Source organism: Haliotis rufescens, unplaced genomic scaffold (assembly GCF_023055435.1).
Source record: "Haliotis rufescens isolate VD_foot unplaced genomic scaffold, xgHalRufe1.0.p SCAF_7, whole genome shotgun sequence".
Classification (NCBI taxonomy): domain Eukaryota; kingdom Metazoa; phylum Mollusca; class Gastropoda; order Lepetellida; family Haliotidae; genus Haliotis; species Haliotis rufescens.
Window position 1 is genome coordinate 17,748,311 of NW_025964361.1, and position 13,145 is coordinate 17,761,455.

At 40.9% G+C, this 13,145-nt stretch overlaps 1 protein-coding gene across 1 annotated transcript in view; it reads left to right on the forward strand.

Moving 5' to 3' along the window:
* The first annotated feature begins 2,437 nt into the window (after positions 1-2,437).
* LOC124151850 (glycine receptor subunit alpha-2-like) overlaps positions 2,438-13,145 on the forward strand; it is a 323,326-nt gene continuing 312,618 nt past the window's right edge. The window contains exon 1 of the mRNA XM_046524516.2: positions 2,438-2,570. The gene's annotated coding sequence lies outside the window, so the exon portion shown is untranslated. The remainder of the gene's footprint in view (positions 2,571-13,145) is intronic.

Consider the following 13,145-nt stretch of genomic DNA (forward strand, 5'->3'; position numbering starts at 1 on the left):
GGCCCTAAAACTAATCACACGAACTCAACATGGCACCTCCTCCACCTCACTCCAGGCCTTAACAGGAGAAATGCCACTTAAAATACGTAGGGAACAACTTACCCTAAACTTCTGGGCCGCGTCCCAATCAAACCCTCTAATCGAAAACTTAATAAAAAACAATATTAGCCCTAGAAACCAAGCCCTTGCCCGGAAACATCCACTACTTACTCCAATTTCCCAAAGAATAACCAATTACCTAAATGAACACAAAATAAATAATCTTAAACAAAACAATAAATCATCCAATATCTTCACTCCAAAACTTAAAATACCAAAAATAGACACAACACTAGCCGATACACTAAATAAATAGACCGATCCTAACATCGCTAAAACCACCACACTAGCATACATACATGAAAATTGGCCAAATTGGTGTCACATATACACAGACGGATCCTCAGATCCGATCTCAAAACACACAGGTTTCGGAGTCCACATCGCACAACCAACCAAAAACACACTATCTTACCGACTCCCAAACAACCAATCCATATTCACGGCCGAACTAATGGGCGTGGCCTCAGCACTACACAATCAGCAATCTAAAAAACACCAAAAAATCCTCATCCTAACCGACTCCCTCAGTGGACTACAAGCCCTCAAAAATAAAAACACTAAAAACCACCCAAAACTAATAAATCAAATACTCAATAGCTCAAACAACTTAACTAAGGCAGGTAAACAAATAGAGTTCATTTGGATCCCCGCCCACGTAGGAATCTTTGGAAATGAAAAGGCAGATAAAGCAGCAAAATTATCCCTTAAACTCCCAGAAATAAGCTTAAACTTACCCAGCTCAAAATCAGAAATCAAAAGTGTCACTAAACAAAAAAATCAACAAAAAATGGCAAAATATATACCAAAACTCAAATAGCCAAATCAGGAAAGTACTAAAAAAACACCTAAATAAACCAAAAATACTACACCCATCCAAAAAAATCGACAGAATAATTACTAAACTACAAACAGGCCACACCAAACTAAATAATCACCGTAAAATAGCTAATCTACACACAACAGGAAACTGCCCACATTGCAAACAACAAGAAACACTAGAACACGTACTCATTCACTGCACACACTACCAAACACACCGAACAACACTACAGACCACCCTTAATCTTAAAACGGGACTTACACTAGAATCAATCCTAAATCCACAAAATAAATTAGAAAAATTCAAAGCCTTAGGCATATACCTAATTAAAACAGGACTAATTAGTCGCATTTAAACCCCAAATAAAATATTAAAACCGAAACTACCTTATCTAACAACCACCCAACACACACACAGCTCCCTTAAGTTCGTCCCCCACCCACTCTTGGCATTCTTTCCAAATCTCAAAATTTCAAAATTACTATATAAGCAACCCCTAAAGCCCCCCTCCTGGGTTGCACAAACTCACTTTTCCCCTTTTTGGAAACACATTAAATGGCCTGGCCGGGCCCGTGTGCGACATACGCTTGCAGTCGGAAAGCGCACGTTAAATCTCCAATATAAGTAAGTAAGAGAAAAAACAATAACAAGGGCAACAACCAGTCCCGGGGAATGGCTTGAGATCAGTGCCCCTTTTAGACCACTGTTGGTTTACGGGCTCTGCACACGTTCATCGATGGCTCGGGCGTGCACATGCCTTTTCGATTGTCTGGATGTATATACTTTTGGAGAGACAATCAACTCTGTGAAGAAATAAGGACGTTGTACCGCTTTTGATACAATGTTTACGTATATGAAACCGCGACGTCATCACAGTGCGGCGGTATAGAAAGCCAGCTGACGGCCCGGCACTATGAGGGTTAAATCCCGTTACACCTCATTCCACCTAAGATGTAACAATCCCAACCCAAACCTGAGTTGTTCTTTACCTTTGTTAAGATGTAACGGGCGGTTGGGTAGCCTAGTGGTTAAAGCGTTCGCTCGTCACGCCGATTTCGGGTTCGATTCCCGACATTTGCTACACTGTGTTAAGCCCATTTCTGGTGTTCCCCGCCGTGATATTGGTGGAATATTGTTACAAGCGGCGTACAACCATACTCACGCAGATGTAACAATTCCCACCAAAACATGAGTTGTTGTTGTTAACTTTTATTTACGAGGCGCCTGGTTGTGACAACACATAATGCAAACTCCCTTACAGACGCTTGGGCACGTACAACACCATTGTGCACATTCTACTGGTCTACACACGTTTGAGCCAATTATTGAGCTGTGTCATTCCGACAACTATTTAGGTAGAATAGCAAGCAAGGATTGTGTTGGAAATGATCAATAGTTACCATGCCGACAGTCCCCAGACACTGCTACTGGCCGCATACTGTAGTGTGGAATACCATCGATTTTCTGTGCTGCAGTGGCAGCAGTGCACCCGAGATGCAGGACCTATAGATGGTAACGTCAGCACCTTTATGGAGCATCGCAGTGGTTACAGCTTTATGTATGATTAACTCGTTAGGGCATTCACCAAGATCACGCATCTTGGATTAAATGGACCGTTACTGATTCGGCTGATACCATGGACACACTGGTATGTAGACATGCTTGGCATCATGCTATATCTAATGCGTATTCTTTCATGTCAGTTAGGTCAGGGTGACTTTTCTGGATATGTTAAGTTACTGACAAACGGGACGTAATTCCTAGCTGTTGGTTCTCAGATAATATAGCAATAAAGCCGACTAGATCTAATTGTAAATACAATTCGTAAATATATACGTTAAGATACCAGGAAATTGATATTCCTGCATCTATTAACTGTACCGAAAAAACAACGAAGATTCCTGAAACATCGGTTAGACAACCGTATGTAACATTCATACATATATATTCCTGCACCGCGTCTGTGCAAACATCATCTCTCGTTAGGATGCTTATCGAAGGCCGTTTTATTTTGCTAATTGACTTCCACACTCCTCTTCACCTCGTGAATGACAATTTGGGATAAGCAACATTGTGCGGCCCTATGTAAATGGGGATGCCTTAAGATTTTGTCAGCATTTTACCACTACCGCTGCCGCCACAATATGTTCGAAAGTAACGGGGTCCAAGGAGATCTCAGAAAAAATATGTCTTCTTAATAGCCCTGGATATGTTTTAGTCACATTGACGTGTCATGTCAAAGTTCAAGGCAATCCTCGAAGTTATTGCCTGATATATGTTCGTTTAAACGATTTGAGGGTGAGGACAATTGTGAGGGTGAGCACAAAACACAATTGTTTTTGGGGAAGTACACTATTCAGCGCTACTAAGCGGTGTTATTTGCTGTTTGTTTTGGTAACTGGGCCTGGGCGGGGGATCCAATAAAACGTCTAAATAGGGCCATAAATCAATCAATTACTCTTTACGCAGAAATCCATGGATTGTTATAAAATCACCTACGTCTGTACAGTTAAATTATGTTTAAGTAGATATTGAGAAAATTTCAACATTCCCTCCATATGTATAATTTGAAATGTGACTGGAAAAATCTCAGCACTCTTTCATGAATAAACCCACCTAAGCCTCCGCCCACTGAGGTCAGGTTTAACAATTCATTAATGTTGTTTTACTGAAGAGGGAATATTGCTATACCGCGAGAAAGGATAGAACGAGAAAGCGATGTCCCCCTCTCTCGGCCACCATACAGTTGAGAATCAAGGCGTCTGATTTTGAGCATGAGGAGTCTTGTGGAGGTGATCCGTGTACGGGGTTGCCACACCGGATAGTGACTTACGCTGTTCACCATTTAGCTGTGACATGGGAACAACGTTACTAAAATACGTACCTGCTGATCTGTCCATCTCATTCCTGACAGTAACCAAATACATCTTATTTTGACATGAAGTAACACTTTTAATTGCTTTAGTTTCGCTTTCCAGCTTCTCTTACCAATGACACAGTATACTGACTCCGAGCCGACCTTGTTTTAGCCCCTCAATGCCGAGCGCCAGACAGGGAAACACCAAGTACAAACTTTCAACGTCTTTTGGTATGACGCGGCCGGGGATCAAACCCCGGACCTTCCGCTCTCCGGGCGGACGCTCTACCACTAGACCACGGAGGCGGTCTTTTTGATATATACTGAACCGCAAAAGAAACGTCACCCCAAGTAACATTGCATGAAAAGTTGTCATTGAAATATCTCGGTAATTTTGGTCAAAGTTTAGCATTACCTTGTCCGGAAAAATGAAATTTGATGATAAAAAAACAAAGCAAATGACAATAAAACCGATCGCCCATACGCATCACGGCAACGGCCATGATACCCCGATGCACGTGAGTTCCGTGCAAATTGAAATGCACATGTGTTCACCCATTTCTTGCCCTATAAAAATCCAACCAGATCGGATAACATTCATTCGTTATTGAATTGCTACCACATGCCAAGATTGACAAGAAATCAGCGACACCAAGCCCTTGGACGATTGCAAGCTGGACAAACCGCCCGGCAAGTAGCCAAGGCATTCCAAGTCCACGTAAGGACCATATACAGGCTCCAGCAACGGTACCAGACCATCAACACTACAGATGACCGACGACGTAGTGGAAGACCAAGGGCCCCCACCCGACGTCAGGATCGTCAGATTGTGCGACAGCATCTTCAAGATCGCTTTGTTACTGCTGCGGAAACTGCTCGACAGACCATGGGGACACACCAGCGACACATTAGTGCGGACACCGTGCGTCGACGATTGACGAGCTTACACCTCCACTGTCACACCCCACACCGAGGACCCATTCTGACACCTCGTCATCGCCGGGACCGTCTTCAGTGGCGAACACAGCACCAGCATTGGCGCCACCATCAGTGGGGAAGAGTCCTCTTCTCAGACGAGAGCCGTTACTGTATCTCAACAGCAGATGGCAGAGAGAGAGAGAGAGAGAGTCTGACGACGCCGTAGGGAACGTTATTCGGATGCTTGTGTTGTTGAGAGAGACTCGTGGGGTGGTCCGAGCATCATGGTGTGGGGTGGAATTGGTCTTGCACAGAGGGTCGGTCCTGTGGTCTTCCAAAACATCGGTCCAGGGAGAGGCAATGGTGTCACAGCAGCTCGGTACATTGATCAAGTCTTGAGACCACACGCCATGCCTCATTTGGCACGTCGCCGCAACCACGAGTTTCAGCATGATAATACCCGTGCCCACACTGCGACAGCAACAAGAGACTTCCTCCAGCAGAATGGCATCAGAACCATGCTGTGGCTTGCTCTTAGTCACAATTTAAATGCACCTTTGGCACGAGATTCAAAGACGGCTGAATGACGTCGGACCAAGGCCGACAACTGCAGCTGAACTGCTGAGAGTGTGGGCTCAAGTGCCTATGGCCTTCATCAACTGCCTCATCCATTCCATGTGTCGACGTTGCACGGCAGTCATCAATGCACATGGCGGACACACGAGATACTGACTTGTGATGCCATTTTCTCAGAGACTAGTGTTGTGTTTCACTTTAAGAACATTTGACACTTTAATTTCAACCTTGATGATCAGTTTTGCCAAGTTTCATCTTTTTAATATGTCTCAAGGTATGTTTACAGTGATTGGACAAATAAGGTTTCTCATATATCAATTCATGGTGACGTTTCTTTTGCGGTTCAGTATATAAAGACACGAGGGTGTTAGCATCACATATCACGTTATTGGCACTTCTCGTTATTTGCACATGAATACACTCTAGCAAAGTCATGTGAATAAAAACAAACAACAGACTTTTTGTGTGTGCCTTCTTTGATAGAAATATAGTGCACAATAAAATTGTCATTATCGGCACTAAAGACACAGTTCATACGGCAAAAATAATGCATGATTGCATTTTTATGCGCCTTTATCACCAAAAATCATTTCAATGTAAGATATTAACTGCAGTAAGTAAATAACATCATCATGTGCGAGATGTCAAGTCGACATTTGCAAGTTTGTGGCAGCGGCAATTTGGTGTATGGCGTAAATAGCATAATTGACATTAATTGTAAAACTGCCACCTGAAAAACTGATGAAATGTGGTCGCGTTTCACCGAAGAAGCGCATGAAACGTATGAAGCACATGTTGAGTTCAAAGCAGGCGGCATGGAAGCAACACACCTCGCTATATCGCGAACAGCTGGCATTGTTGACCTCCCTGTTCACCTCAGAAGAACGCGGTACAAGTCCTCTGGACTTTGATCCTGAAAGAATGGAGGATTTTTCCCTGTGCTGGTCCGGGTTAATATGGGAATAATTATTGATGCTGTGTACATTTTTGTGGCCTGATATCTGCATAACATGAGACGGCGGGACGTTTGCATCATTCAGCTTTTGCATAAAATATTTACGTGACTTGACATTCCCGCATAAGTTACCATGCGTTTCATTATGGCTTCAATTTTGTGAATACCAGCAGTTTGCCTTTTAAACCATGGATCTGATGATGAATCTTGAGTTTTGACAGTGGTGATTGCAATGTAGAAAGGACTACTTTGAGGTTAATAATTGCCAAACTACGGTAGAGCTTGTACACTTCAATGAGACAACGAGCTTTATTTTTGGGAGTGGCAAACATTTTAGGACTAATATTCCAAGTAACCTTGGGATCGGGGCCTTGTCTTGTCTTAGATACCCTTTCTGTGAAAGCGAGATACTCGAGACCAATTTGTGTCAACGCGAAGCTCAACATCCCCCCACCTACCCCCAACATTTTTTTGTGTCCATCGGACTCACGGAGACCAAAATGTGTAGTGTTGTTAAGAGTGTTTATTATGGTATCTGGCGACAAATTTCCTAATTGTTTGGTCTCCCACATTTCAATTTCCTTGTCGGATATAGCGTCACACCTGTGTTTGGTAAGTTACCTTTACCCATTGACTTTAATTGTTATGTACTAATAGTTTCATATCTCTGTACTGCGTGAACTCAGTATCATCTTTTGCGGTGAGTAGCCACAATTGTGTCGGGGCAGGTATCTTTAAATAGACGACCCAATACTTCGCAGTGTGTCAGTTTCATATTCACCTCCATCCTCTTTCCCCGCAGAAATTATGAATTTGCAGATTATTGTGTTGAGACCATTGGGTGGAATTTCATCAGTAAGACGACCTTTGCCGATAGACAATAAAAACATGGTTCAACAATTACATGCCATTAAAGGGTCTTACTAGCAGTGTTTTTATTCTCCTGCATATCAATCATTTTGTCTATATCACAATCATCGACATCGAAAAAGCGTGATTTGGGATTGGCTTCAGGGACACCCTCGACCCTGTAGGTGTTCAACTTGAACTTGACCTTGTTGACGTTAACCCCGACGACCGCCCACCTGATCTCTTTGATGTGCCGATAAGCTTGATCATAGTCTCCATTAGCTCCATTTCGTAGTTCATTCCACCCAGTCTACACAGACAGTTTCCCTCCCCAATTGTTGCTTGCCCAGACCCATCAATTGACACTTTATCACCTGCATAAAACTCTTGGATGTTTATATTGTCGGTCATGTTTGTTGATGTTTATTAGACAAAAAGTAGTCCCAATTGAACAATCAGTGATTTATAAAAGCGATATCGGCAATATAGATATTGCTTGATCTCACCCAAGCGATATCTCCTGTGGGAACCAATTTTTGATATATATAACGATATATCTTCAGTTACACAATTTCCAAATGCAATGGTTAACATTGCATACCTGACGTTATTGATGAGGCATTTAAAGGTAGTCGGTGCATTTTGTAAGCCAAATGGCATAACTGTACACTGATGTACTATTATATTACAGGTTTAGCAAAAGATGAGTGTGAGTGAGTGAGTCAATATTAAGCGTCACATCGGCAATATTACAGCCATACCGTGACGAGAAGTTATACATTAAATATACATATATTTATACTTTTATAAAAAAACCTGTCATCGAAGGACAGTATGATAACTAGAATATCACAGAAAAGGTTTAAAACTAGTTGAGGAATATCTAAAAGCAACAAACATAAGTTAACAACACAATATAAAAATGGGCTAGAGATCGTCAGTAACTAAAGGGAGATCACCATACCAGGGACCAAGGGGACTTACAGTACCTTCGCTTCCTGCATGGACCCTGGCAGGATTTATATCAACCCTTCAGTCACTGACGATAGTTTACCAGTTAAGCCTTATGTTAAAAATGACAAAAATACTACGTTTTAAAATTCTGGCATGCATAAAAATACTGTGAATGATGTGGGACTTACATACCCTCTTAGGGGAACAATAATTTTACACTACTTCAACCCCCCTCGAGGGTACAGCCACTAACCATCTAAGTTATGAATGTGCACTACCAATTTATAAAATAATACATTAATACATTCAAAATTTATGAACAAGTTCAATTTCTTTTAAAAAACATAATATTAAACGAGAATTAACATCATTAAAAAGGTCCTTAATTGTTTTAACATTGAAATATTTATCCCTTGTGATGGAAAAATCAATACAGTCAAGCAGGACATGCTTGACCGTGATTCTTTCATCACAAGGGATACAAAACGGAGGATCCTCACCTTTTATCAAATATTCATGTGTATATCTCGCATGGCCAATACGGCATCGTCGCAAAATGACCTCTTCAAATCTGGACTGACAGCCCAAGTAGGTGTAACCGATATTTGGTTTAATTTCATGTAATTTATTGATACCTACCTGGGTGTCCCACTTCTTTTGCATCAGATCACGGATGTAACATCTGATGAGAGGTTTCATATCAGTGTATGGGATACAAAGTGGTGTCACAGATTTGTTGAGTGCTGCTTTAGCAGCAGCATCGGCCATTGTGTTCCCAGTGATTCAAACATGGCTGGGTAACCAACAGAAAACGATGTCGCATTGGCCAGTGGCAAGATCATTCAACAATTCAACAATTTCTATTATAAGTGGATGTGTGGCTGAGATTCTTTTAATAGCCTGGAGGCAAGAAAGAGAATCGGAAAAAAATATGAACTGGTTATGTGTAGATTGTCGGTTGATGTATTTAAGTGCTGTTAAGATAGCATTAGCTTCTGCTGTAAAAATTGAACAGTTGTCTGGTAATCGGGATCAGATAATCCTGGATCCAATGACAGTGGCGCTGGCAACAGCGTCACCATCCTTGGAACCATCTGTAAATATAGATTTGTAAGTATCATATGTGCTTCGTAATTCGTTATATTGTTGTTGATAGATTAGTTGGTTTGTGTCAGATTTCTTTAGATTAGTTAATGTTAGGTCCACCTGTGGCTTCACAAACTGCCAGGGTGGAGACGAGAAAAGCTGAGTTGGGGCAATGTTTTCAAGATTTAATTTCGCAGCAGAAAGGTGAGATTGTATTCTTATTCCAAGAGGTGGAATAAGAGATGATTTCGTATGGTAGAGAGTACCATAAAGTGGATTAAAAACACAGTCATAAGCTGGATTGGATTTCGAAGAACGTAATTTAGATATATATTGCAAAGATAATTTAATTCGACGTTGATGAAGGGACGGTTCATCAGCCTCCACGTACAGACTTTGTATTGGTGAAGTTCGGAAGGTTCAAAGGCAAGGCCTCAGGCCTTGATGGTGAATAGGATCTAGAATTTTTAAATTGCTTGTACAAGCTCCACCATAAATGATGGAGCCATAATCTAGTTTGGAGCGGATAAGTGCTCTGTAGGAGGGTTTTCTGATCTCCTCCCCACTTAGAGTTTGAGACAACTTTTAGTAAGTCCAGGGCTTTCAGACATTTATTCTTCAAATATTTAATGTGAGGCAGAAAAGTCAAATGGTGATAAAAAATTATACCCAGGAACTTGGCTTCTTTGACAACCTTAATAGGAGTGTTATCTAAAAATAGTTCCGGATCTTTGTGCGGTTTATATTTTCTACAAAAATGAATACAATTTGTTTTAGATTTTGAGAACTTAAATCCATTTTCCAAAGACCATTTTTGGATTTTATTTAAACAAAGTTGAAGTTGCCTTTCAATTGTATGCATGTTTTTGCCACGACAGGAAATATTGAAATCATCCACAAAAAGTGATCCATCAATTGAATCATTTAAAACTTTAGAGAGACTATATATTTTAATACTAGACAATGTGACAGACAAAATACTGCCTTGTGGGACACCCTGATCCTGACTATAATGATCAGACAGGGTAGAACCCACGCGGACTTGAAATTGTCTGTCAGTTAAAAACCTGGATATAAATTGAGGCAAACGGCCTCGCAATCCAAAATCATGTAAATCTTTTAAAATACCGTGCTTCCATGTAGTGTCATATGCTTTTTCTAGATCGAAAAAGATAGACACTGCATGTTGCTTGCTTATTATTGCATTCTTAACGAATGACTCCAGTCGAACTAAATGGTCTATGGTACTGCGATTTTTACGAAACCCACATTGAATATTTGTGATTAAATTATTGGATTCTAAGTACCATGTCAGTCTATTATTGACCATGCGTTCCATGGTTTTGCAAACGCAGCTAGTCAATGAAATGGGTCTATAATTTGAGGGATTGGTATGATCCCGTCCTGGTTTTGGTATGGGAATAACTATGGCATCACGCCATGATGAAGGAAACTTATCAGATATCCAGATATCGTCAAATAGTAGCAAAAGAGTTTCTAAACAAGGTTCCGGTAAATGTTTCAAGAGTTGATAATGTATGTTATCAGCTCCTGAAGCAGTATCATGAGCTTGCCCAAGGGCAGTATGGAGCTCATGAATGGAGAATATTTCATTGTAGTCTTCCCCATTATCGGATTTAAAATTAATGTTTGTCTTTACCTGTCGACGCTGGTATTCTTGAAATTTAGGTACATAGTTAGTCGAGGAAGAATGTGTTGCCAAAGTTTCTCCCAGTTTATTAGCAATATCTGAACTATCAGTAAGCAATTCATCCCCATTTTTAAGGTGGTGAATGCTGGATTTGGAACCCTTACCTTTGATCTTTTGGATCATGTTCCATACTTTAGACATTGGAGTCCGTGAATTGATTTTTGTAACATAGTTCTGCCAAGATTGTCGTTTATTTTGTTGAAAAGTTCGTCTGGCCTTAGCATTTAAGATTTTATATTTATTCAAATTATGGACCATAGGATGGCGACGGAAATAGTGTTCAGCTTTTTTCCTTGCCTTCCTAGCTTGTTTGCAGTCATTAGTAAACCATGGTTTACGGATATGAGGATTTGCAGAGGACTTAGGAATACAGGTATCAGCTATTTTATTCAATTCATCAGAAAAAACTTGTATTGGATCAGATAAGTCAGTAAAAAGTGCAGGTGTTAATTTGTTTGAAGCAAGTATTTCAAACAATGGCCAGTTGGCTTTTGAAAAGTTCCATCTTGTTGAAGGAGGAACGTCAGATGGGATAACAGGTTTTAATATTGTCGGGAAATGGTCACTGCCACATAAGTCATCGTGAACGGACCATTCGAATTCATTAAGCAGATCAGAGTTTGTAATAGAGAGATCAAGCGATGAGTACGTACCTGTTCCAGGATGTAAATAGGTTTTAGAATTGTCATTGAAAATACATAAATCATTGTTAGAAATGAAATCTTCAACTGTCTTCCCTTTATTGTTTGTATTGACACTTCCCCAAAGTGGATTGTGTCCATTTAAATCACCCATAACAATACAGGGCTTTGGGAGCTGGTCATACAGGGCTTGAAGATCAGCTTGACGGAGATTTGAAGATGGAGGAACATAAAGAGAGCATAAAGTAAAAACAATATGCATAGTGACACGTACTGCAACAGCCTGAAGTGGGGTATTAAGAGATACAGGACTGTGAATGATGCCCTGCCTCACTACAACAGAAGATCCCCCGTAGCCTTATCACCTGGAGGGGAAAAGCTGTGATATGAATCATAAGATCGTAAATCTAATTTATCTGTTGTCTTCAGGAAAGTTTCCTGCAAGCAAAATGCTGATGGTTTAAAGTCTTGAATTAATACCTGTAAATCATTAAAATTATTCCTAAGTCCTCTACAATTCCACTGTATGATGTGATTAAAACTCATGGTGGTTCAATAGGTGTTCTGGAACGGGAGGGAAGTTCACTCCCATAATCCGTGCGAGAAGGAGTAACCTCCATCTCAAGAGGTTCAAAGGGATTGTGAACCTCAACAGAGATTGGCGGAGGAGGCACCTCCAGATGTTGGAGAGCCTTGGTCTTTTTCTTTTTCTGTTTTTGTTGCTTTTTTGGCACATGGGCATCGCCCTGAAGTGGTTCAGCTTGTTTCACTGACGTTTGGTCATCTTGTAGGGTCTCTGTTTGAGAAGAAGTAGACATAGAAAGAGGAGTTTTAGACTGGCTGACTTTGATGGACTCATCTGAAATGATACGTTGATTCTGTATCCACGTTATATCTGTTTGACAGTGAGTTGAGCGAGTGAGAACTTTCGTAACTGGAGAAGAGACTGTGGCGGAATACGTTTTGGCATAGCAAAAGATGAAATCCTTTATGTATACTCAGTTTGTGGGATATATATACCTTTTCAATAGGTCAAACATTACTCACAAACTTAGCTTGTGAATACAGTTATAAATTCTTGGTATGGGCATAGAGTCAGTCAGTCCCGAGGCAAGAGAGTTAACTGACTATAAAAGTCCAGTTTCTACCCTTGCCGAACTAGGCTGATATTATGGAGTTACATTTTGGCTGGACTAACGAGTCTATTCATGGTCCAATACAAATCGCACAACAAAATCGAAATCCAGTTGGTAAACTGTCGTAGGGATTTCGGTCGATTGCATAATTTGCACAACACGTGCACCGCCAAATCGTTGTCAACAGATATTTTCCAAGTCTTTTCATGTTTCTGATCAAGGTGCTCACATGACTTATTACATGATTATCGATCAGATCGTCTTGACTGGGCGCCGCCATTTTGTTTTAAACAAATGCAATTGAATCGATACGGTGGTATCTGATTGGTCCATAGGAGAGGTTTAGAAGGGACATAACTCGTAATAACCACTGGTTGCGCTACGATGGAGCCGAGGAATTCCAGCCTAGTTCGGCAAGGGTGGAAACTGGACTTTTAAAGCCAGTTAACTCCATGCCTCGGGAAGATGTGGACAACCAGTCCATCCGTGTACGACATAAACACCTCAGTACTCCTGTGCCAGGATGCATGGTGAACTCCA